Source organism: Herpailurus yagouaroundi, unplaced genomic scaffold, assembly GCF_014898765.1.
Source record: "Herpailurus yagouaroundi ecotype Mexico unplaced genomic scaffold, PumYag 67641, whole genome shotgun sequence".
NCBI lineage: Eukaryota > Metazoa > Chordata > Mammalia > Carnivora > Felidae > Herpailurus > Herpailurus yagouaroundi.
In genome coordinates, this window is record NW_024420442.1 from 4,104,952 (window position 1) to 4,130,255 (window position 25,304).

Here is a 25,304-nt window from a genome sequence, read left to right on the forward strand (position 1 = left end):
GTTGGCCTATTCCTTGTTAAACTTTCAGCTAACAGGTTTGGCATTTATTGATGATTTTTGCCTTAATTATTTTTCCTTAGGAGTTGCAAAGTGGTGATTTTATAATCCTGTCATTTCTTTTGCAATGATTAGTGGAATTCTCCATAATGAAGAACTTTTCTTATCAACTTTTTACAGACCCTGAAGTACTGTTTGACCAGGAAATGAAGAATCAGTGCTTAATGGTTTAGACTTATTAATTTTTAATGGAAGGAGTTGTTGCTCTAGAAACTTCCAGTGATGATCAATGAGTTTTTTCTTGAGTGTCATAATGAACTTACAGAATTTTATATATTTGATGTATTTAAGTCAGCTACAGTCATTTTTTAAATGCTCAGTTTGATCATCTTTGGCCAGGAGAAGCCCCTTTAAGTTAGCTCCTCAGTCCTTTTGGTGTATCCTCAGTAGTCTTTGATAGTGTCCTTGCTTTCTGGTGTGACAACATGCCCTAGGCTCATTTTGAAAATTCTCTACTCCATACCTGGAATCAGCCATTTCTCCAGGGAGCCATGGATCCTTTTAATGGGAAGTGCAATGGGCACAGGCAATTTTGTTTGTTTTTGAAATGGAATTTATTATTTTGTTTTTTTTGATGTTTATTTATTTTTGAGAGAGAAAGAGAGAGAGAGCATGAATGGGGAAGGGGCAGAGAGAGAGGGGGCAGAGGATCTGGAGCAGGCTCTGCATTGACAGCAGCAAGCCCGATGTGGGGCTTGAACTCATGAACCATGAGATCATGACCTGACACAAAGTCAGACTCTTAACCAACTGAGTCATCTAGGTGCCCCGAAGGAGACTTTATTTTTTAGAGCAGTTTGTGGTTTACAGAAAAATTGAGCCAAAAGTATTTAGAATTCCCATATATCTCTTCTCCCCCTTTTCCAGTTTCCCCTATTAACATCTTGCATTAGTGGGGTACATTTGCTACAACTGATGAACCAATATTGATACATATTATTCACTAAAATCCATAGTTTACATTAGGGCTCACTGTGTGTTTTATAGCTCTATGCATTTTGAAAAACGAGTATTTCATGTGTGCACCATTATAGTATCATACAGAGCATTTTCACTGCCCTAAAAATGCCCTCTGCTCCACCTGTTCATCCCTTCTCTCTGCTCCCTGAAATCCTGGTATGGTAAGCATTGATGTTTTCACTACCTCTGTAGTTCTGTCCATAAATATTTTTAAAAATTTCTATCAGATGAAGAAAATTCCTAAAAGACCAAACGTGAGGATGAAATGTTACCCATAGGAGACAACTGAAAGACCCAAGTCCCTACAGAGGCAAGAACAGATGGAGTCTGGAAGGGATTAGCTTCTGATAGAAGCAGCTAAATAATCAGGAAGAATGTGGATAAGAGTTAAGATCAGAGGACAGCGGAGCCCTGGGGTGGGGGGTGGGGGGTGGGGGGTGGGGAGTGGGAATACTGCCCCAGGCAGAATTTCTACCACTGGTCTCCAGGTTTTGAGCCGGAGTGGGGAGGGGGGCACAGTTCCCAGATGCTCTCTGAACCTGCCTCTTGCACCTTTGTGTGCCTGGGGTTAAGGGACCTAGCCCTTTCTTTCTTTTACTCTCAGGTCTTCCTCTTCTTTTCTCCTCCTCTTGGAGTCCCCGACTCTTAGTCCAGCTCTACTACTCATCCCTACGGTAGCTGTGAAGCCTAAGTGAGATAATACGTGTAACATGTCTTACACACAGAAAGCACTCAATAATAATCACATGTTGTTGTTGTTACTGAGTTAAGGCCTCAGGACATTCAGATCTTGAGGTCCTTTACCCTTTTATTTGTTCTCAGGTTTAATGAAGTACCAAGGCTTGAAGGATTTTAATTAGTGTCAATCTGTGACGAGGCCTCACCCAATTCCCTTACTTATATTTACCTCTGTACAGTAGCCCATCTTGGAGGACCCTTTTGCTTGGAGCCCAGGACAAATGACCACTGCCTTCCTTCTACCCTCTAGGTTTTGCAGAGGACCTTCAGAGTCCTGAAGGACTAGACATTCTATGACACTCTAGTCCATGGCTAGAGTGTGAGCGAACCTTCTCTTTTATAGGAAGAAGGTCAATAAGGCAGCCAGTCTTGCCAAATCACTTATAAAAGAGCTTCACAACTGGCTGAGTTGTATTGAAAGGCTGTCCTTTGGTATATGTATGGACAAAGCTGTGGTATTCTCGTACCCACTGAAAGTTCTCCATTCTAAATAGATACTCCATCCCTTAAGATCACCCAGCAGGGCTTGAGATGAGGGATGTGGATACTTGTCCCTTCACCATCACTTATTTAGACTTTGAGCAGGAGTAAAACTGGGGCAAAACTGGAATTTTCTGTGATTTTTTTCTGTCTCTGAGAGAGTAACTTGCTTTGAGGAGATCCAGCCCCATGGTACAATTATAGCTCCTTGAGAAATGATGGCAGAACATCTGGTCTTGAGAGTTTGCCCAGTAGAGAAGACATGGAAATACCAAACATCATGAGTTCAGATAGGATGGGCTGTACTGCTGCTATTTCTACAGGCCATAGGCTCTGTGGACAGAAGTCACAAACCTACTACTCTTCAGAGCTCCAGGTCTGGACCTAGAACCAGACCTTTATCAGGTACCAACATAGGAAATAAAGAATAGCTGTTCTGCCTGTTTCCCTGCCTGGGTACCTTAGATGTTCAAAGGCAACATCTAGGTCATCTGAGTCCCTGCAGGCAGTGATGAGATGCTCCTGTAGAAGTACTGTGTGCTGACAATGTCTCTGGGGCTGTTTCTGGAAGGGTGGGGCTTTGTGTCTGCAGAGTCAATCTTTGCCAACCACTTAATAAATAGGCTGATGCCATCAAGAAGAAAGGGTAGCTTCCTACCTGAGCTCTTGTGATAACTAGGGTTGGGAATGACAGAGTTAATGTGAACTCCTCCAGGAGCTGCCTTTAGCACAAGTAGCTCATGGAATGATGTCTGGGTCTGGCCAGTGAAAGCTGGGCAGGCTGGGTAGGAGGGCCATTTTGGAGGGAAGCATGTGAGTAAAAGCATATTGAACTCCAGGTCAAGCTGGATGGGTGATACCCAAAGTGTTAGTGAGGTGGAGATCCAAAGTTAGGACTCCATTACTGGCCTCAGTGTGATGGGCTTCTAGGTCTGTAAGCTCTCCAGACTAGAGACTTTGTGTTGCTCCAAACTAGAGAGGAGTTAGAGCTGAAAACTGAGGGACCAGGCGACCAGGATTTAGAAATCTGCAGGGGAGGAAGCTAGGTAGGCTTGAACCTAATCTCTTTGGGCATTCTTCCAAGAAGCATTTCAATGGCCCAACTGGCATCCTGAAATCTAGGCCCTCTTCTGTTACCACCCCTCCTCCCTTTTCTGGACAACCAGTTATTTTGTAATTAATAACTGGTTAATTGCTTGGAAATATTTACTTGACTGAGCCGAGATTTAACTTGCTTCCAGGAAAGTATCTTAGGAGGGTCAGAAGCCTACAAGGGGTAGTTGGTTGCAAAATGGAAATTGGATGGAGAAGGATCCATCTCTATTATTATTATTATTATTATTATTATTATTTTAGTAATCTTTATGCCCAACATGCGGTTTGAACTCAAGACCCCAAGATCAAGAGTCTCATGCTTCTCTGAGCCAGCCAGGTGCCCCGGGATCTGTCTCTATTAATATCCGATTAGGTAGAATTATGAAGAGAGCTAAGAACTTAATTGTTCAGTATCATCAGAAAATCACTTATTTTTATTTTTTTTAATGTTTATTTATTTTTGAGAGAGAGAGCGCACAAGCTGGGGAGGGGCAGAGAGAGAGGGAGACACAGAATCTGAAGCAGGCCCCACGCTCCAAGCTGTCAGCACAGAGCCTGATGCGGGGCTCAAATTCATGAACTGCGAGATTGTGGCCTGAGCCAAAGTCGGGTGCTTAACTGACTGAGCCACCCAGGTGCCCAGGAAGTCACTTATTTTAATCTCTCTTCAATAGTTAGCTATTAATTAAGTGGGAATAAAGAGGAGAATAATTGGAGATGGATTTGCTCAGACTATCTTGTGCCTTGTAGAGTCAGTATTCTAGGCTGTTAATGAGATCTTGGGTAAAAGGGAGTAGGTGCAAAGGGAGGCAACCAGCTACAGGTGATGCCTGCCTAAGAGCGATATGATGGGCTAGATGGACTCCGAGGATTCTGCATCTTCTCCGAACTTTTTCAGCAGTCTTTTCCTCTGGGCTCTACAATAGGAGTCCCACCGCTGGGGTTATCTCACTATAGACAGAACCCCATGATTTCATATGTAATGATTAAGAGTATGGGTTTGGTGTCATATCTGAGCTAGAATCCCAGCATGGCCACTTAACTACCTGTGTGACCTTGAGTAAGTTACATAATCTCTCTGTTTCCTCAGCAGCAAAATGGTAGCAATAATAATACTTATATCGTTCAGAGAATTATATGAAATTAATGCACATGAAGCACTTAGTGTACTGCCTGATAAATAAAAGATACTTAACAATGAATATTTCTTTAAAAAATTTTTTTTTAATGTTCATTTAGTTTTGAGAGCTAGATATTTATTTAGTGTGGGGGTGGGGGGGTGGGAGGGAAGGAGGGAGACAGAGTGCAAGTCGGGGAGGGCAGAGAAAGAAGGAGACACGGAATCCAAAGCAGGCTCCAGGCTCTGAGCTATCAGTATGGAGCCCAATGAGGGGCTCCAACTCAGGAACCAAGAGATCATGACCTGAGCTGAAGTCTGAGGCTTAACCGACTGAGCCACCCAGGCGCACCATGAATATCTGTTTCTTTTCATGCTTTCCTATATCAGGAGTGTACGGTGGTGGGAAAATCCCAGTTGCTCTGATATTTTACACACATTTCTTCTGATAAGGCTGCTACCAGTGAATGCCTGATGAACCCCTAGGCCCTACTTACTGCCGTGGCCTGGAAGCCCCTCTGTCTCTGACAAGCCCATCTCTGCTTTTTGCAGTATGGTGTAACAGTTTTAGGTGTGGGCTCTGGAGTTAGATCCGGGCTGGAATCCCAGCTCAACTACTTCCTGGCTGCATTACTTTGGACAAATTATTTAACTCTTCTATGTCTCAATTTCCTCACCTATAAAATAATATTAAGTTACCTGATGGGATCGTTGGGAGGATTCAATGAACTGATGTGTGTAAAGCACTCTGAACAATGTCTGGCACATGGTAAGTGCTCAAGAAGTGGTAGCTATATTATTATCTGTATTATTTTCTCCCTCCTGGCTCCCATTCTCTCAGTGACCTGAGGGGTGTCAAGAGTTCATCCGGCAAAATCATATAAGCTGACACTAAATGGTTTAAGTGTGCCCTCCTTCCACTACCATGAAACCAAAGGCACCATTAACCAGTTTGTCACAGGTTATGAGTCCTAAACTGTGCCATTTTAAAACATGGTTCTCAAATTTTCGGCACTTCTCCCATTGAGAGGTGATGTCTAGTACCCTCCCCTTGAATCTGGGTTCTGTGAATGCTTGGTCAATAGAATAAGGCAGAAGTGGCACTGTGCCAGTTTCTGGGCCTATGGCTCAAGAAATTGACAGCTTCCTCTTCCTGTGTCTAGGGCGTTTACTCTTGGAAACCAGTCATATGCTGGGAGGAAGGTCAAACAGCCCATAGAGAGGCTGCTGTGCAGAGGAACTGAGGCTGCTGGCCCTCAGCTCTGGCTAAGCTCTCAGTTGACAGCCAGCACCGGTTTGCCAGTCAGTGTGAGTGAGCCATCCTGGACCTAGATCCTCTAGCCCCCCATTGAGCTGCCCAACCTGACACCACATGAAGCAAAGATTAACCCACTTTGCCAAACCTTGTCCATTGTTGTGACCAGTATAAATGTTGTTGTGTTAAGCCACTAAGTTTGGGGTGGTTTGTCATGTAGCAATAGATAATCAGAACACAGATTATGGGCAGCTGGCCAATAGGTGGGGGAGATCTTTTGGGGCAGGTGTTCCACATATTGTGAACCACATCATGCAAGTGGTAACTGGTTTATTCCAGGTGTAGGACTGGCCGTTGGCTGAATTATGGAATGGAATTGTTGTGGGATGTGGTTATTAAGTTTAATGCTTCAGTCTTAAAAAATGGACCACAAACACAAAATGTTTTTGACCAAAATTGTTGGACACTATGACACTAAATATTCATCTCCTCGCTGCCAAATATATTCCTCCCCCATACCCTATATCTGAGAAATGGTATCATGTCCTATCCAGTTACTCAAGTAAAACACCAAGGAGTCATCCTTGAATCCTGCCTTTCCCTGACCCCTCACATCCAGTTAATTAGAAAATTCTATTGGTTCTGTCTTCAGAATGTATCCTAAATCTGTTCACTTTTCTCCATCCCCACTGTTACTACTCTAGGCCAAATTATCCTTTTGTCTTACTTCAAGTAACCTGTATTGGACACAGACTTGTGTGCCTTCTCAGATTCTTTTTCCTTTCTTTTTTTTTCTGGTAGGCAACTTTATTTATTTATTTATTTATTTATTTATTTATTTATTTATTCTTCTTATTTTTTTAATATGAAATTTATTGTCAACTTGTTTTCCATACAACACGCAGTGCTCATCCCAACAGGTGCCCTCCTCCATGCCCAGCACCCACTTTCCCCTCCCTCCCACCCCCCATCAACCCTTAGTTTATTCTCAGTTTATTCTCAGTCTCTTATGGTTTGGCTCCCAACATCTCTAACTTTTTTTTTCCTTCCCCTCCCCCATGGTCTTATGTCAAGTTTCTCAGGATCCACATAAGAGTGAAAACATATGGTATCTGTCTTTCTCTGTATGACTTATTTCACTTAGCATAACACTCTCCAGTTCCATCCACATTGCTACCTAAGGCCGTATTTCATTCTTTCTCATTGCCAAGTAGTATTCCATTGTATACATAATCTCAGATTCTTTTCTAAGGTTCTGCCCACTTTCCACATTGTGTTGCTGCCATGAGCCACATGGTAGTCTAAATCGAGGTTCTGCTCTTGCATGACTCTCATGTCCTAAACACTGGGCTTATGGGTGCCAAGTTCTCACTCCACTCCCACACTTGGGTAAAATGCCATACCATGGGTATGGGGTCGGGACCAAATGATGAAACTTGGGAGTGAAGGGGAGTGAGTACCTTGTCAGATGAAACTTGACTAGTGGAAATGAGGAGGCATGAAGGATCCCAGCAGCTAAACGTGTGCTACTTTCTCCCTTCGTGTACAACACTGAAACGTGCATGCGCATTTTCTTTTCAGCCATTTCAGCATTTGTTCAGCCAGCAAACGTACCTGGCAAGTGACCTGCAGTTTTGTGAAGCAGTGTCCAGTGTGGTCATGCAGCCGCTCACACTGTTTTACATCTTTCTGTGCATTACTTACCTTTTCCCTTCCTCCTTGTTGCCTTAGGCTTGCACAACTCCCAAATGGTTAGTACGTGAATTCCTGACTCTGGCTCAGTTTTAGAAAAACCTGGCTAACACATTTGGTATTAGAAGTGGTTCCAGAAAGCAGACTATCAGGATGGGGTTTTGGAGTTGGATTGTTTACCCATCTAAAAGCAATAGGGACCCTGTATATGGTGTTAAGTGTATGGAAATAACCCCTGGCGTGAAGTGACATTGCAATTACTTGAGCTTTCACCTGTGGTATGTAGTGTTTTATTGGTACAATGTGGAGGTGCAGGGCAAGGTATGGGAGGTAAAGTGGCTCGGGCACTTAATCGATATACAAACAATGTTATTTATAAGGATCTTGGAGTACAATGACTGCTTTTGACTGGAGCAGAAGCTCTGCCTGTCTGGCAAACTTAATGGAGATTCTTATGTCCTGCAGATGCAGGACAGACTGGGCTAAAAATCAAGCTCAGGGGGCGCCTGGGTGGCGCAGTCGGTTAAGCGTCCGACTTCAGCCAGGTCACGATCTCGCGGTCCGTGAGTTCGAGCCCCGCGTCGGGCTCTGGGCTGATGGCTCAGAGCCTGGAGCCTGTTTCCGATTCTGTGTCTCCCTCTCTCTCTGCCCCTCCCCTGTTCATGCTCTGTCTCTCTCTGTCCCAAAAATAAATAAACGTTGAAAAAAAAAAATCAAGCTCAGGATCTGATAATAAGGGTGATAGAGATGCAAAAAAAAAAAGACACAATATATAACCTTGTAAGGTCTGGTTTTTAAAAATCTGGCAGGGAATGATTTGAACGTGGAGATCTGGGATGGTTATTTAGGTGGATGAATCCAAGTATTATGAGCCTTTTAGTTTCCTCCTGGATTTCTCTTGGTGGCAGAAGCATCCCTTTTCCCCTTGCCAGAGGAGAATAACTTCCCTTTTCATGGAGACCGTGTCATGATTTCACCTGAAGCAGTTGCCTTGTGAGATGATATTTTTTTTTCCAAGATGTACCCCCACTGTCCTCATTCCCTCCAGGTCACTAACCGGAATCCTGTCTCAGCACAGCTTGGATAGAGAAGTACACACCCTGTCCTGGAAACTTTTTATGTTCATTAATAGAGAGAATCAAAAGCAGTTCACAACCTCAGAAACATTATTTGCATGCAAGAAGCCAGATACACACAAAAATACATACCACATGATTCCATTGAAATGACTTCCAGGGGCGCCTGGGGGGCTCAGTCTGTTAAGCATCCAACTCTTGATTTTGGCCCAGGTCACGATCTCGTGGTTCATGGGATCAAGTCCAGCATCCAGCTCTGCACTGACAGTGTGGATGGAGCCTCTTGGGATTCTCTCTCTCCCTCTCTCTGTCCCTCTCCCACGTATGTACTTTCTCTCAAAGTAAATAAATAAACTTTAAATGACTTTCTAGAACATACAATACAAGTCTGTGGATCAAGAAATCAGAAAGTGGTTGCCTCTGGTTGGGCATCAGGGGATTAGCTGGAAAGTAAAGGAGGGAACCCTCTGGGGTGATGGAAATGTTTTAAGTGGTGGTTACATAGGTAGGTACAACTGTCAAAACTAAGGCCTTTATATCTTTTGTATGTAAATTATATGTTAATAAAAAACAAACAGTTTACCCTTATACAGCAAGGACACGCTCACTGTCTTACCTTGGGGCTAGTTTAATTCTCATGCTTTCTATAATAATGTATGTAGGAAACTTAAACATCTTCACACTCTACAGAATATCACACCAGTCTACTTTATTGAAGAATATATTTTCATCGTGAATTTCTATAGATTTGGGGGTCTGGGGCAGAACATCCTCTCTAAGGTAAAGGACAAAAGACTACTTTGCACTCCCTACCACTAAGAAAGCGGCACAGCACTGGTGGATCTTGTGGGATTTTGGATACAACACATGGGAACACTGCTCTGATCCATTTATTGGCTAACCTAGAAGCTGCCAGTTTCAAGTGAGGGCTCTGCCCTCTTGCCAGGGCAAGAGAGGGCTCTGCAGTAGGTCTAGCCCACATGATGAGCTGATGTAACTCCTGGATGATATGATGTCTCAGATCCAGTGGTGCTAGATTAAGTCTCTGGCAAACCCTTAGGAAAGTCACAGTGCAGTTCTTGAAGGTTCTGTAGTGAGGCCATGCCCTTGGTGGCAGAGAACTGTTGTTTTAAAAACACCTCCTGGGGTGCCTGGGTGGCTCAGTTGGTTGGGCGACCGACTTCAGCTCAGGTCATGATCTTGCAGTTTGTGGGTTTGAGCCCCGTGTCGGGCTCTGTGCTGACAGTTCAGAGCCTGGAGCCTGCTTCAGATTCTGTGTCTCCCCCTCTCTCTCTCTCCCCTCCCCTGCTCACACTCTGTGTCTCTCTGTCTCTCAATAATAAATAAATGTTAAAAAATTATAAAAAAATAAAATAAAAACACCTCCCAACACCAGAATGCAAGCAATGAGGCTTACCCAGTTCCCCCATAAGCAGTTGATTAAAGAAACTTTCTTTGGAGAAATTGAACAGCTCAGTGATGTTAACGTTTAAGCGAACCTACCAAAAAATGCCAAAAGGCCACATATTTGTTCTAACATGCAGCCCACTATTTGGTAAACTCTGCCCACACACAGAGATTCCATTCAGCATTTAGTAGTTCAGTTTCATTTTTTAAGTTTTTATTTAAATTGCAGTTAGTTAACATACAGTGTAATATTAGTTTCAGGTGTAGAATATAGTGATTCAACACTTTAAGATTAAGTGAGCAACCGAGGATGGCTAGTCATTTGAAAAATGCATCCAAAATGAAAGAGACAGGGCCTTCTGGGTGGCTCAGTCTGTGTTGACAGCTCAGAGCCTGGGGCCTGCTTGAGATTCTGTATCTCCCTTCTCTCTGCCCCTCCCCTGCTCACACTCTCTCCTAAAAATAAACAAACATTAAAAAAAAAACACAAAAACAAAATGAAAGAGACAAAAAGAGCACAAGAGAAATGAATAAAAAGAATAAGAGGGGCACCTGGATGGCTCAGTCTGTTGAGCATCTGGACCTTGATTTCAGCTCAGGTCATGATCTCACAGTGAGTTTGAGCCCTGCGTCAGGCTCTGTGCTGACAGCATGGACCCTGCTTGGGATTCTCTTTCTCCCTCCCTCTCTGCCCCTCCTCTGCTTGTAGGTGCGCGCTCTCTCTCTCTCTCTCAAAAATAAATAAATAAACATTAAAAAAAGAAAGAAACCTTCAAAGAGAACATAACATTCTTAGAGTGGTAAGATATTCTATCTACTAAGCTGGAACAGGTTGCTATATAAAAGGAACAAGTGAGTCTAGAACTCGTTCTAGAACACAATTTTGTTTTTTGTCTTCTAGTCCTACACACCATGATGGAAGCTAAGAGTGCAAAGTTGTGAACCTGAGTACCATCCCGAGAATAGGGGATGTAAGTGGCCAAAATGTGTACTGAATGTTATACGAAGATACATTCCTACATTTTTCTACATTGTAAACAACCCATATTTAATTTTCTTTAAATTGTATAAGAAAAAGTATAAATTGTCAGCCAGACATAGAGCTTAGGGTCTTTTCAGCTATCTTTCTGAGCGTGCACCCTGTTCTGAGCATGAGTGTGGCCTTCTAGATTCCCAGGAGGGTGTGGAATCTTTTCAAAACCCTTACTCTTCAATGAATCTCATGGCCCAGCCTTTCCTCCCAAGATTTTTGGTTAGTCTATTGTTGGCCCCAACTGTTATCTCTTGATGGTAGCAACTAATTTGATTGTTCAAATGTTTTTTTTGAAAAATATTGATTTGTTTTTGAGAAAGAGAGCACAAGCAGGGGAGGGGCAGATAGAGAGGGAGACCAGAATCCGAAGCAGGCTCTAGGCACTGAGCTGTCAGCACAGAGCCCTATTCGGGGCTTGAACTCACAGACCACAAGGTCATGACCTGAGTCAAAGTTGGATGCTTAGCTTAACTGACTGAGCCACCCGATACCCCTGTTCAAATGTTTTTGAGAATCACCCCCTGGGTAGTCTCAGTCTCAGCCCCTGGAGAGTTTTGAGTTAGGCTAAATAAAGGCAAGCTTTCCAGGACAGGGGGTCATCAGGCAAGTCAAAAGAGACACCATTCTTTGAGAATAGGTCTGTTCTGCTCTCCCTAGTGTTGGGTATTGAGTATTTGTACTAGGAGTGTGGGCTGTTACCTTCAAGGTTGCTGCTGAGCTGGGAGCAGGGATTGGGTCCAGAGTAAGTTAAAATGCCACAGAGCCCTCTTACCACAATCCAATGGCTTTTTCTTTATTGAGCATACCTCTGTTTCTGCAAACTTTTGATTAGTATCCAGAGTTCTGAGAAGTGAATTTTTTTTAATTATTTTTAAGTAATGTCTACACCCAACATGGGGCTTGATGCCATAAGCCCAAGATCACGAATTGCATGCTCCACTGACTGAGCAAGCTAGGTGCCCCCTGAAAAAGTGAATTCTGATGGTTTTTGTCAGTTTATTCATTGCTTTTGTGGAGAGAGGGGATTTTGGAGTTCCCTACTCTACCATTTGCACAGATGTTACCTGTGTTATTTCCTTGTTGTTGATGACCTTGACAGTTTGGGGGAATATGGGTCAGGTATTGTCTAGAATTCCTCTAGACATCTGTGTGCTGTGTGCTGTTATGGGCGTTAACACCATAGAAGTAAAGCACCATTATCACCACATTATATCACTGTGTGTGTGTGTGTGTGTGTGTGTGTGTGTGTGTGTGTGTGTATGTATATATATATATATTCTCAACATGATTTGTTGCCATTAAGAAGTGTAGAATTAAAGTGTAGTGGTTTAGGGGTTTGGGCTGTCAATCAAACACAATAGAATTCAAATCCTGTCTCCTCCAATTGCTTGAATAAGTGATGGGACTTTGTTAAGCCTCAGTTTTCTCATATGTAAAACAGGAATAATGATAGTAGCTACTGCATGAGGTTACTGTGGAGAATCAAATGAGAAAATGGGTGTGAAGTAATTATCATGATGTCTGGCACATAGTAAGTGCTCAATATATGTGAGCCAGTGGCATAAGAGGATGTGTGTATATATGGGTATACACGAGAAAAAGTTTAAAAATAGCATCAAGAGAATCTGAAGTGATTTTCACAATATAAAAACGTGCCATAATTTCTCGGGGAGATTTGATGGGAAACCCAGAGTTCCTTGGAATTAGATATGTTTGGGTAAAATGGGAAATTGCACACATGGGGCATTATTCCTGAGGGCAGGCCAGATGGCTACAATAGCTGGAGTTCCTGGGTAGCCAGGGTGGTCAGGGAGGGACCCTGGAAAGAAAGGAGGGGGTGAACACTATGTAATAGTTAAGAGCACAGCTATTGGAATCATACAAACCAGGGATCAAATCCTGACATCCCTTTCACAGGCCCTGTGACCTTAGGTAAAATGACTTGATTTCTGTCAGCTGAAGTTCCCTCATCTGTAAAATGGGGATGATAAATTGAGGATTAAAAGAAATAACCCCCGTCAACGGACCAGAATATTCCCTGTTGCATAGCTGGCACTCAGTGTTAGCTGCTCTTTACTACCTAACAATGGTGCGTTGGTCAGGTTGGGAGATACACCATAACAGTCGTAAATCTTCAAGTCTGGGAGGACATTCTGTGGCAAGAGGTGGCTTTAGAAAGCTTCACCTTTCAATATGGAGGACGTTTTGGGCTCCTCCCCTTTCTAATGGTCTCTTCCTTGCTCAGGCCTGTTGCAAGCAGCCCTAGGGGCGGGCAGGGTGCTTTTGTGATATTGGCTAAAAATCTGAGAGGAAAAAAAAAGGCTTTCCGAGTAGAATCAGAAAGAAAATGGAAATCACATGGAAAATTTAGGCCATTCCAATGTGTTCTTAGTCTCCTTATTCTACATCCTGCTAGGCCCTCTTCTGCAGATGATGTCTGAGAATATCCTCTTTAGAGTAATAAATCACAGGAACATTAAATCCATCCCTGCAGCTGCACCATGGGCTAGTTAGAGGCCTATTCAAGAAAAGGGCTTATGTGGAGGGGTTTTTTCCCTCCTCCTTTTAAGAAGCCACCTGTACCATTTTTGTCTTGGTTTTTTAAGTGGAAATGATTTTAAGATGTAATTTTCTTCCTCTGCTTGTGTTTATGAGGTACAAATAGTTCTTTGTTAATAGGAAAAGAAAAAAAAAACCCCAAACCTAAATGCCAAACCTAATTAAGGCTCTTTAGAGAAAGTGTGCCTCTTTAACTTTCCAACTTCCTTTCTGAGTTAGTAATTTAGGGGCTGGACAAGATGCAGGTGGAAGGAATTGCTTCCTTGACAGCTGGCCCTGAAATCTTTCAAATTCCTGGAAGTGTACCAGTTCATGGGTAGAGCGCTATCTGGGAGAACTAGGGCTAGTCTGGAAAGAGCACATACTGTAATCTAAATCCTTTTCCTGTTGATTGGCAAAATCCCAAAAGTTCTTTGAGGCTAGAAGAGATAGCTTTGAGGAGAAAATTGGGACCAGATAATCTAATCCAGATGTCAAAAACCAGGCCTTGAGGAGGAAAAAACCTTTTTATTATAAAGGAGGCCTTGAGGGGAAAAAATCCCTTCTTTATAAACTAGACCTTGAGGAGGGAAAATCCTTTCATTATAATCATATCAATTCTAGTTAGATTCACATAATGAGGTTAGCTGTGCAATTTGGCGAAGATGATGATCAGCCACGTAGAATGATTTAAAGAGTTCCGGAAGGGCTCCTGCTGCACAATATAATCATCCCTACTCAGGTTCATCGTGCCTGATATTTCTTCATCAGTGATTCTTAACCCTTTTTTGGTTAAAGACTTGCTTTAGAATCTGGTGAAAGCTACTGACCTTTCCCCCCCAAAAATGCACATGTGTATTCACACACCACTACACATTTTTATGGGGTTTGCAGACTCCTGTGAAGGGGTTTTTGGATGGTCAGTGTTTTTCATAGTTGATTTTTAAGAGCTACATAATGGGCACCTTGCCCACACATAGACCCCCATTGAGGTAAATTGAAAAGAAGCTCTACCACATTTTTATCACCATTATATTAAAATAGTTAAAATAATCTATTTAATAATATCTTCATTTCAGGGAGAAGGATGGTGGTATTTAGGGACAATATTTCACCAATATATATAAGTCTACCTTGGTGATGCACAGCTGAATCACAGGTCAACTTCCATTTTGAGTTGCCTTCTTTCCTTCCTATTTCTAGCAACTTTTAAAAAATATCCAAACTTTAAAATACTTTAAAATACTCTGGGATAGGGGAGCCTGGCTGGTTCATTTGGTAGACATGCGGCTCTTGATCTCAGGGTTGTGAGTTCAAGCCCCACATTGGGCATAGAACTTACATACGTACATACATGCATAAAATAATCTGGGATAGCTGAGAAAGAATGGCAGTATTTGGTAACTATTTGTCTTAGATCTCCCCCAAGTAGCCTCTGAAGCAAGGACTTGGGTTAGATATGTTTGGGGTGTTGTCTCAGGAAGCAGGAGTGGTAGAAAAGGAGGAAAAGTCAATGCAACGGTGCGGTGTGATGTTGCTGCATTGGGCAACAAGGGCTTGATTCTCATCAGACTTCCCGAGAAGGATATAGAACATCTCCCAGAACTGTTCCTGTGATGGGTGAGAGTCTCTGATCCATTGGTTCCTCTCTTCCACTGGTTGAAGGCTATCCCCAAAGGTATTAACACTCCCACACTTCCAGGCTGTGTTTTCCTGTGCTTTCCTTTCCTTTGGAGAAGGCCCTGAGGTAGAAACAGAGAGAGAGAAGCTTGATCTTAAGGTAGGATGTTGTTTGAGCTTGCATAGAACTGTCCATTACAGCTCTGGCTGAAATCGGAGGCAAACTGATGGGCTGTGATGTAGGGCATGAGCGGCGGGCATTTGTTACACTATTGAATCTGTGTAGTGGGTACATGGGGGTTCATTATGGTGTCCACTCTACTTTTGTATATGTTTGAAAAATTTCATAACAAAAAGTTGAAAGTCCTAACTCAGAATCATAGGCCACTGGGAACTGCCTCAAGTATTTAGTGGCTTTATTGTATAATTTTGGGTGTTTGGAGCAAATTGCAATGACAGCTCCCTGATAACTCTTTGAAGCATTCTATCAGGTGCTAAAGTCCTTGAGAAAATCACAAAGGCTGGAAGGTTGAGTAGTTCAACTCGGGAAGTAGATGCATGTGGATTCCTAATCACTTCTTTGATTGCATTCAGTTCTAGAAAGCATGGGGGCATGTGCTACTGAGAGACTTAGATGTGATATTTAAACATAGCCAATAATACGTAGTCCATTTCTTTTTGTGAGAAGTGAAGAAATCTCCATGTGTTGGGGGAAGAATCAGACTCTTAGTGATAAAACTGCACCAGAGTTTGGTCTTTTTTTTTTTTTAATTTTTTTTTTCAACGTTTATTTATTTTTGGGACAGAGAGAGACAGAGCAGAACGGGGGAGGGGCAGAGAGAGAGGGAGACACAGAATCGGAAACAGGCTCCAGGCTCTGAGCCATCAGCCCAGAGCCCGATGCGGGGCTCGAACTCACGGACCGTGAGATCTTGACCTGGCTGAAGTCGGACGCTTAACCGACTGCGCCACCCAGGCGCCCCAGAGTTTGGTCTTTTTAAAGAAACTCTGATTATTTTAACATTAAATATAGTGATATTTTCCCACCAAAGTAATTACTTGTAGCCTCTTCACCATTCTGAACATATGGCTAAGACACACCTCTTGAGCAATGCATGTAAAATCTGAGAAATGATCTTTAGTGTCATTATCATTGTCGTAAAGTCTTTGTTTTCCGTGTCTTGTTTTTAGTAACTTGTGGGAAAGCAGTTTCTCTCAACAGCTGGTGTGCTTAGAGCAGAAAAGTGGAGTTTGGCATTTGCCCCTTGCTTCTTTGTACAGCATGCTGTGAAGACATACACTTTAGGGGCTCCAATTTGATTATATTTACAATTTTTAGTTTTCTTCAATTCTGAATTGCGGTCAGCAGACATTGCTGACCCCTGTTATCAGTGACTCAGGCAGCAAGTGGCTTGGCATTTCGATGCAACCTCTATTATTTTTGCATCATGACATATTTCGGGCCTGTGCTCATGAGTAATTCTCCTCAGAATTGATCCCAATGCCCCCTTTCCAATCTACTTCGTGATTCACATACCCACAAAAAACACGTTAACTAAATTAAAAAACCTTTTCTCTTATGGGGAGAAACTGGATTACTCTTACCTTGATGTGAAAATATAGAATAGTACAGCCATTCTGGAAAATAATAGGACTTTTTAAAAATTGACATATAATTGTCCTACAGTATTATATTGGTTTCAGGTGTAGGACATAATGATTTGACATTTACAGACATCATGAAATGCTCACCACGGTAAGTGTAGTTACTCTCTGTCACCATATGAGGTTTTTACAATATTACTGACTATATTCCCTATGCTGTACTATACATCCCTGTGACTTGCTTATTTTATGACTGGAAGTTTGTAGCTCTTAGTTCCCTTCACCTGTTTTGCCCATCCCCTCACCCCCTCCCCCTGAACAACCACCAGTTTGTTCTATCTATCAGTCTGTTTCTGTTTGTACATTTGTTTGTTTTTTTTTAGATCCTACATGTAAGTGGAATCATACAGTATTTGTCTTTCTCTGTCTGGCTTATTTCACTTGGCGTAATACCCTCTAGGTCCATCCATCTATGTTGTTGCAAGTGGCAAACATCTCATTCTTTTTTATGGCCATGTAATATTCATGTGTGTGTGTGTGTGTGTGTGTGTGTGTGTGTGTGTGTGTGTGTATGTGTTTGTGTGTGCGTGCGTGTGTGTACACCGCATTTTACTTATCCGTTCATCTGTTGATGGGCACTTAGATTGCTTCCATATCTTGGCTATTGTAAATAATGCTGCAATAAACATAAGGGTGCATAAATTAGTGTTTTTATTTTCAAATTAGTGTTTTAATTTTCTTCAGATAAGTGCCCAGAAGTGGAATTGCTGGATTGGTATGGCAGTTCTATTTTTAATTTTTGGGGGAACCTCCACAGAGTTGGGCAGTTTCTTATGAAACTAAACACACAACCACTATACAACCCAGCAACTGCAGTCATGGGCATTTCTCCCAGAGAAATGAAAACTTATGGTTACACAAAAACTTCTACACATGTATTCCCAGAAGTTTTATTCGTGATAGCCCCAAGCTGATAACAACCCAAATGTCCTTCATCAGGTGAATGGTTAAATAAATTGTGGTGCATACATATCATGGAATACTACTCAGCAATATAAAGGGATACATTATTGATACAACATCTTAGGTAAATCTATAAAGAATTACTCTGAGTGAAAAAAACAAGTGTATCATTCCAAACATATAGCATTCTGGAAATGACAAAATTATGGAAATGGAGAACAGATTAGTGGGGGCCAGGATTAAGGGGTGGAAATGGGGTAGTGGATGTGGCTATAGAAAGACAACATGGGGGATTCTTGTGATGATGGGAATGTTCTGCATCTTGACTGTATCAGTGTTGATATCCTGATTGTGAAATTGTGCTGTAGTTTTGCAAGATACTAAAATGGGGGAAAGTGGGCAAATGGTACATGGTTTCTGTCTTTATTATTTCTTACAACTACATGTAACTCTACAATTATCTCAAAATTACAAGTTCAATAAAAAAACCCTTTCCAGGGCGCCTGGGTGGTTCAGTTGGTTGAGTGTCCGACTTGGTTCCAGCTCAGGTCATGATTTAATGGCCTCGTGGGTTCGAGCCTCATGGCCGTCTCTGTGCTGGCAGCATGGAGCCTGCTTGGGATTCTCTGTCTCCCTTTCTCTCTGCCCCTCCTGCACTTGTGCTGTCTCTGTCTCTCTCAAAATAAATAAATAAAATTTAAAAAATAGAAATAAAAAAAAAAACCCTCTTTCCTCTTATGGCATGGGACTTCAGGGTCACAAATTCAAAAAAGTCATGGAACATTTCATATATATATATATATATATATAGCACTCTTATGCCAAGACTCTGTGTGTCAGTGGTTTTGTCTGACTCCAAAGTAAAATATCCACTCGTTTCCACATGTGTTAGTAATTGCCCTTCTACATGGTGTGCCGTAGATATTACAGATGACCAATGATGTTGTTTGTTACAGGAATTCTGCCAATAGCTCATTCTGCTTTTTTTAGGTCGTTTGTCATTACTGTTGTTCCTGGTTTTACAAGCTTCTTGGCAATAAAGTGACTTGTATTCGTTTTGCCAAGAGGTCTAACAACTTTGAAGGATACCCCTATAGCTCTAGTATATTTTCTCACAATATTCATCAATTTCATATGGCAAAGAATTACTTCATGCTTGCTCATGACAAATTCAATTGGGTCACCACAGGGTTCGCTGTACTTTGTTGAATGATTATGTAAAAGCTTTGATGACTTCATACTACAATTTTCAATATGTTTTATTCCAGATAGCATGCTGGAGACTCATGGTAAATGGATGGCAGGTCTAATAAAGTCAGATTTTCAGATATTTATCTTCTTGCTTCATATTTGCAATTTTGGCTAGCTTGTGTGATCTTGTCACATGCACAGATTTATTTGTCCCAGCACATACAGATTCACATTTGTATTTATACTGGAGTCCTGTTCGCTAATTATGTTCATGGTGTTTACTGAGTTGTAGCATTTCATTTGCTATTTTTATTACTACTTTAATATTCAGTGAACCATTTTTGAGTGGTTGACTTGGTTGGGGGGTATAATGGTATACAGTAGTCATAACACAAAATGCAAATTTAACAAGCATAAGCAATAACATGCGAAAGGCACAAATATATGTTAACAGATGAATTGTACCCTGATAAGTGAGTGCTGACAGAGACAAATACAGTTCTCGTTCATTCCCAACCTTTAAGAACATGAGGGTTGATAAGAAGGTAATGTGATTGTTGTGAAAAATAATAATTAGCCCACTTAAAATAGGTGGAAGGCATATGAAGAAATAATCTCATTGCTTTTTCCTCTGCCACTTGCTAGGTTTCTAGGGGACAGATGGTGGCCCTCGACTACCCAGAGGCCATGCATCACACTTTGAGAAACAATGCCTACAGGAAAGGTATATGATACACATTGAACACGTTTATTCATACCTTAAGTTTTGATTCTATTTAGGTTTGTTGAACTTGATTGTATTTGATGGTCAAGTGTCCATTCTGGGTAGGAAATTGTGATGGAACATATGCCTTTTCCTCATAGGAAAGAAGTATGGTATCTTCCATAATAATAGAATTGTAGCTGGGATAAGGCTGTCCTGCTGGGAACTACATTTCCCAGCCTCCTTTGTGGTCAAGTGTGGCTTTGTGAGCAATGGTATGTGAGTAGAAGTGATGTGGGCTCATTCTGTGCTCAGCCCTTTAAACTTTGCACATGTGCTCCTCTATGCTTTCTTCCTCTTTCTGTGAGCAAGAATATGGATGTTCCTGGGGCACCTGGGTGGCTCAGTTGGTTAAGCACCTGAATCATGAGTTCGGCTCAGGTCACGATCCCATGGTTGTGAGATGGAGCTTTATGTCGGGCTCTGTGCTGACTGTGGAGCTTCCTTGGGGTGCTGTCTCTCTGTCTCTCTCTCCCTCTGTCCCTCTCCCTTGCTCGGTTCTCTCTCTCTCTCTCTCTCTCTCTCTCTCTCTCAAAAAAGATGGGGTGCCTGGGTGGCTCAGCTGGTTAAGCATCCAACTCCTGATTTCGGCTCAGGTCATGATCTCATGGTTCCTGAGTTCAAGCCTCACATTGGGCTCTGGGCTGACCCTGTGGAGCCTGCTTGGGATTCTCTCTCTCTTTCCCTCTCTCTCTCTGCTCCCTCCCCTGCTCGCACTCTCTCTGTCTCTCTCAAAATGAATAAATAAACTTTAAAAAAGGAAAAAAGAGAAAATATGGATGTTTCTGAAACACAGTTTCAGTTGGGTAGATGAGACTGTCACCCCAGAGGAGAGTGGAGAGACATGATGAGATGCAATGAACCAAGTCCACTAATGACTGAATGGAGCCAAACAGCCCATCTCTACACCCTGGACTGTCCCATGGAGAGAAACTTCATTGTTCTTGGCCCACTGTATTGTTGGGTCTTTATATTAGCAGCTCAGGCCTTTAACTCTGATGAAGGGAAATCCTGGAGGTCTGAAAGCTCTGGTTGGTAGGTTGTTGGAAGAGTGGCTCTCAGTGGCACAGGGCAGGCGGGAGGGAAAAGGGAATCAGGCCTTGGCACAAGAGTACCCACTGTGGTAGGTGAGTATGGCAGGTGAATGCGCACCTGATTTTTAATGCTGAATCTGATAGTGCTGCCAGGTAGGGGAGACAGGAAACAAGGGATAAGCTGGGTTGTGAGTCATGCAGAAATGTCGGGGAAAAGAATGACTGACTTACGGGAACTAGTGACTCAGAGTCACCCTGTTTAAGATTAGAAGGAAATAAAACCAAGGGGGCCACATCAGGCCAGGTCATCCCTGGGCCATCTCTTGTTAGATCCGGGAGACTGACAGCTCCAAGCTCCCTGAGGGTGACTGGGAATCTTGCCTTACTTCAGTCATGATTGGTGTAAGAACTGCTGTGGAGCTGGGTCTGCAGGTTGTGGCTTCAGCTATAAAGATTTGGGGCTAGGAGAAATCAGAGCAAAATCCCCTTCACTTTACAGTCTGATTTACAGCTGATCCAGTGCCTTAGCCACTGCTAGGGCACCTTTGAGTAAACTAGAAAAAGTGCCCCTTTTTCTGGGCACATGGTTGAGGCAACACACAATATATTAAACTAGAAAAAGAAAGCGTGGCTGGGTGAGTGCAATGCATTTTGGATTTCACATTTGGATTTTGTATTTGACTTCATGACTGGGTATCTTTGTGCAGTAAACAACATGCACAACTGTACATGGTGGCCTTGCAGGCTACCAGAAGTACAGTGAGACTGAAGAGTGAATTTGGAGAGTGAAGGACCAATCCAAGTGTGACTTGCTGACCAAGAAAGGTAACAGGAAACTATTTTGGAGAAAAAAGGTGAAGGGTGTTTTTTAAAAGTTTAAAATTTCTTTGCAAAGGGCTATCCCCAAATACACAACATATTTTCTTTTATGAATGTGCCTTTTCTCAGGCTGTTTTCCATCTGAAACATCGTCTCTGGTTATAAAATCCTTACTCTGCTTCAAGGCTTCAGCTCTAGACTTAATTCTCCAAAAAGTCTTCTATGACCTCTGTGGCCCACAGAGATCCCTCCTTCCCTCTTTCCACTAGACCCTGACCATACTACACTTGTTTCTGCCCTGTATTTAGCGCTTAGCCTGGCTTGCTTTCCTTTTTGGCTGATGATCTCCTGTCTGAAGCTTTTCATCCTTTCTCTTGTGCCTCCTCTGTACCTACAGGAGTTTATTACACTTATTTGTTTACATGTCCATCTCTCCTTACTGGATCTTAACTCTCTAAGGACAGGGACTGTGGTTTATTATCTCTGTCCCCACATAGTACAGGGCTTAACAAATGTTCGTTGAATAAACAAATGGGTAATCTGTGCTCAAAAAGATGTCTGTTTGAGTGACCGAACCTGGAAGATTTCTTCTCCGGTCCCAAACAATGTTTAATTTCCACTTAGGGAACCCCCAACAAGCTCCTCACAGCAGGGAATGGGGACTACTTGTGACCCTTAAAATCTTTCCCCAGTTCAGACGCTATTTTTTAAATATTTATTTTTTGAGAGAGAGAGAGAGAGAGAGAGAGAGAGAAAGAAAGAAAGAAAGAGCAAGCACAAGCGGGGAAGGGGCAGAGAGAGAGGGAGACACAGATTCCGAAGCAGGTTGCAGGCTCTGAGATGTAAGCACAGAGCCTGACACAGGGCTCCAACCCATGAACCGTGAGATCATGACCTGAATGGAGCCACCCAGGAGCCCCATTAACAAATTCTTGTAGTGCAAGGAACACTAGGCTCATTGCTGGTTCTAGTCCAGTATTGCTGTAAACTAGCCACATGACTTTGTGCAGGTCAAATCACCTCACTGGCCAGCCTTAGCTCCCTACCCTGTAAAAAGAAGAAATAGCTTTACTAGTCTACCATACTGTAAAGCAACACATTCAACAATGTGGTAATTGAACTGAGCTGTGAAGATGCATTAATGTCTATAGTAATACCTAACTTCTAGCTCAACCTGAAGCAATTTTTCTTTGGTGGTAAAAGGTCACAAGATTTATGTATGTCTGATGATGAATAAACAGCTGTAGGAAACTTGAGGAAAATATAACTCTCCCTCCTGACCTGTGTAATTTTACTGGTTGCTATTATAATGGGTTGCCACCACCTCATCTTCCTCCTGCAAGAAGTTTGTTTGTTCATTCATCCATTCTATTTAGGGTTGACAGATTTATCAAATAAAAACACAAGATTCTTTCATATTTGCTCAGTACTTCACAGGTTATGAAGAGGCAGAGCAGTGGAATAGAATGCAGGAAGGCAGGAATAGTCTTGCTATCTAAATTGTGTCTCCCCACCCCTACCCTGGCCTCCTGGGTGGCTCGGTCGGTTAAGCTTCTGACTCTTGATCTCGGGCTCAGGTGAGTTCCAGCCCCACAGATAGCATGGACCCTGCTTTGAATTCTCTTTCCATCTCTCTCTGCCTAACTCATGCACTTGCTTGCACCCTCTCTCTCTCTCTCTCTTTCAAAATAAGTAAGTAAGTAAATAAACTTAAAAAAATTAAAAAAACAATAAGAGTGTCGTCCCCCCCCCCCCCCAGTGTCAGGCGCAGGATTACCTGGGAGCTTGTTAGAAATGCCAGCTCTGGGCCCCACCCCAAACCTATTGAATCAGAATTTGCATTTTAACAAGGCCCCTAGGTGATAAATTGCACATTACATTTAGCTTGAGGAGCCCTGGGCTAGCTGCTAATCTCCTCCACCATCTGCTCAACAGCTGTCCGTAAACTCTGGAGTAGGGAAAAGGGAGAAGAAGAGTTGCCTAAAATATGAACTCTTCATTTGGCCTCTGCATCACAGGGACTGTAACAGATTCAGGGGTTTTGTAGGGCAGTACCTGATAAATAGCAGGTAATGTTGAGTTTTCTGCCTGGGCCATGTGCTAAAATGAAGCCAGAAACCACATCCACGGTGTGATAAGAGCGCTGTGTCTAGGCAAGGCTGGACCTGGCTCAAGTTGTAGCGTGTGCCCAACCTGCTGTATCTATGCCTGTGAGTACTCTTGGGCTCCCCCTTTTGGCTCCATTTTGTCACCTACAAGGCCCTCTCCCTTTTCCTTTCAGGTGCTGGGTTCCTCCCCAACCAAAGTGAACACTGGAGAAGGGAGGTGCTCTAGTGTAAAATTAAGCACATGTTTCTCCGTCCTGGGCTCACCAGATTCTCAGTTGGCTTCTTTGCAAACCCCTTTTAAAAGGGATTTCAGTCCTCAACTAGTATTGGAATGGAGTATTTGGGGAGGGGTGGGTCATACACTCCTCTCCTTCTAGGCTCTAGCCCCAGCCCTGCCATATTCTGAAATCTCTCCACTTGACTGGCCTCTCACACAGTTGCCCCTCCTGCCTTCACAAGTGTGTCCCTCCTCCTGCCCCGCTCCCAGTTTGGGCTTTGGCGGGCAATGGTTGAGGCTACAATGAAGATGGCTTAGGCCCCAGAGACCAGTCAGGGACACAGAGGCACTTAAGCAACTTGGGGATGCCAGGAAACCAAAATAGGAAGAAGTGCAGTGAAGTAGGCATAGTGTAGTGCCCATGTATCTAATAAGAGGGAACTGGGGACTGGGATTCAGAGGGAAAAGGGGCTCCAGATTTCAGGACATTTAGGGAGTTGGCCTCAGATCAGGGAACCTGATGTACTGACCAGGGATCCAGAGAAAAGAGTCATGACTGGGCACCAGTGATTAGCAAGAAACCAGGAAGTGGACAGAGGTTCTGAGGTCACAGAAGGGCCAGTAGCTGGGATGGATTTGGACCTATAAGTGGGGTTGGTGGCTTCAAGGGTGAAGGCTTGAGTCCTGTGCCAAAGCCTCACCATTAGCTTTATTTGTTTGAGTGATAGACCTGGGCATTACAAGGGGAGTTAAGAATGTGGGCTCTAGAGCCAGATGGCTGGAGTTTAATAATCTCTCTGTGCCTCAGTTGCCATCCTTTGACAGATGCTGTGGGGATCAAGAAAGATAATACATAGCAAACACCTGGCACAGTACTGGCACACAGTACCTCCTGGATAAATGTTGTGCATTATTTTTTTAAATTTATTTTTAAAATTTATTTGTTTTAATTTACATTCAAGTTAGTTATCATATAGTGCAGCAATGATTTCAGGAGTAGATTCCTTAGTGCCCCTTACCCATTTAGCCCATCCCCCCTCCCACACCCCCTCCAGTAACCCTCTGTTTGTTCTCCATATTTAAGAGTCTCTTATGTTTTTTTTTTTTTTTAATTTTTTTTTTCAACGTTTATTTATTTTTGGGACAGAGAGAGACAGAGCATGAACGGGGGAGGGGCAGAGAGAGAGGGAGACACAGAATCGGAAACAGGCTCCAGGCTCTGAGCCATCAGCCCAGAGCCCGACGCGGGGCTCGAACTCACGGACCGCGAGATCGTGACCTGGCTGAAGTCGGACGCTTAACCGACTGCGCCACCCAGGCGCCCCAAGAGTCTCTTATGTTTTGTCCCCCTCCCTGTTTTTATATTTTTGCTTCCCTTCCCTTATGTTCATCTGTTTTGTATCTTAAAGTCCTCATATGAGTGAAGTTATATGATATTTGTCTTTCTCTGATTAATTTCACTTAGCATAATACCCTCTAGTTCCATCCATGTAGTTGCAAGTGGCAAGGTTTCATTCTTTTTCATTGCTGAGTAAT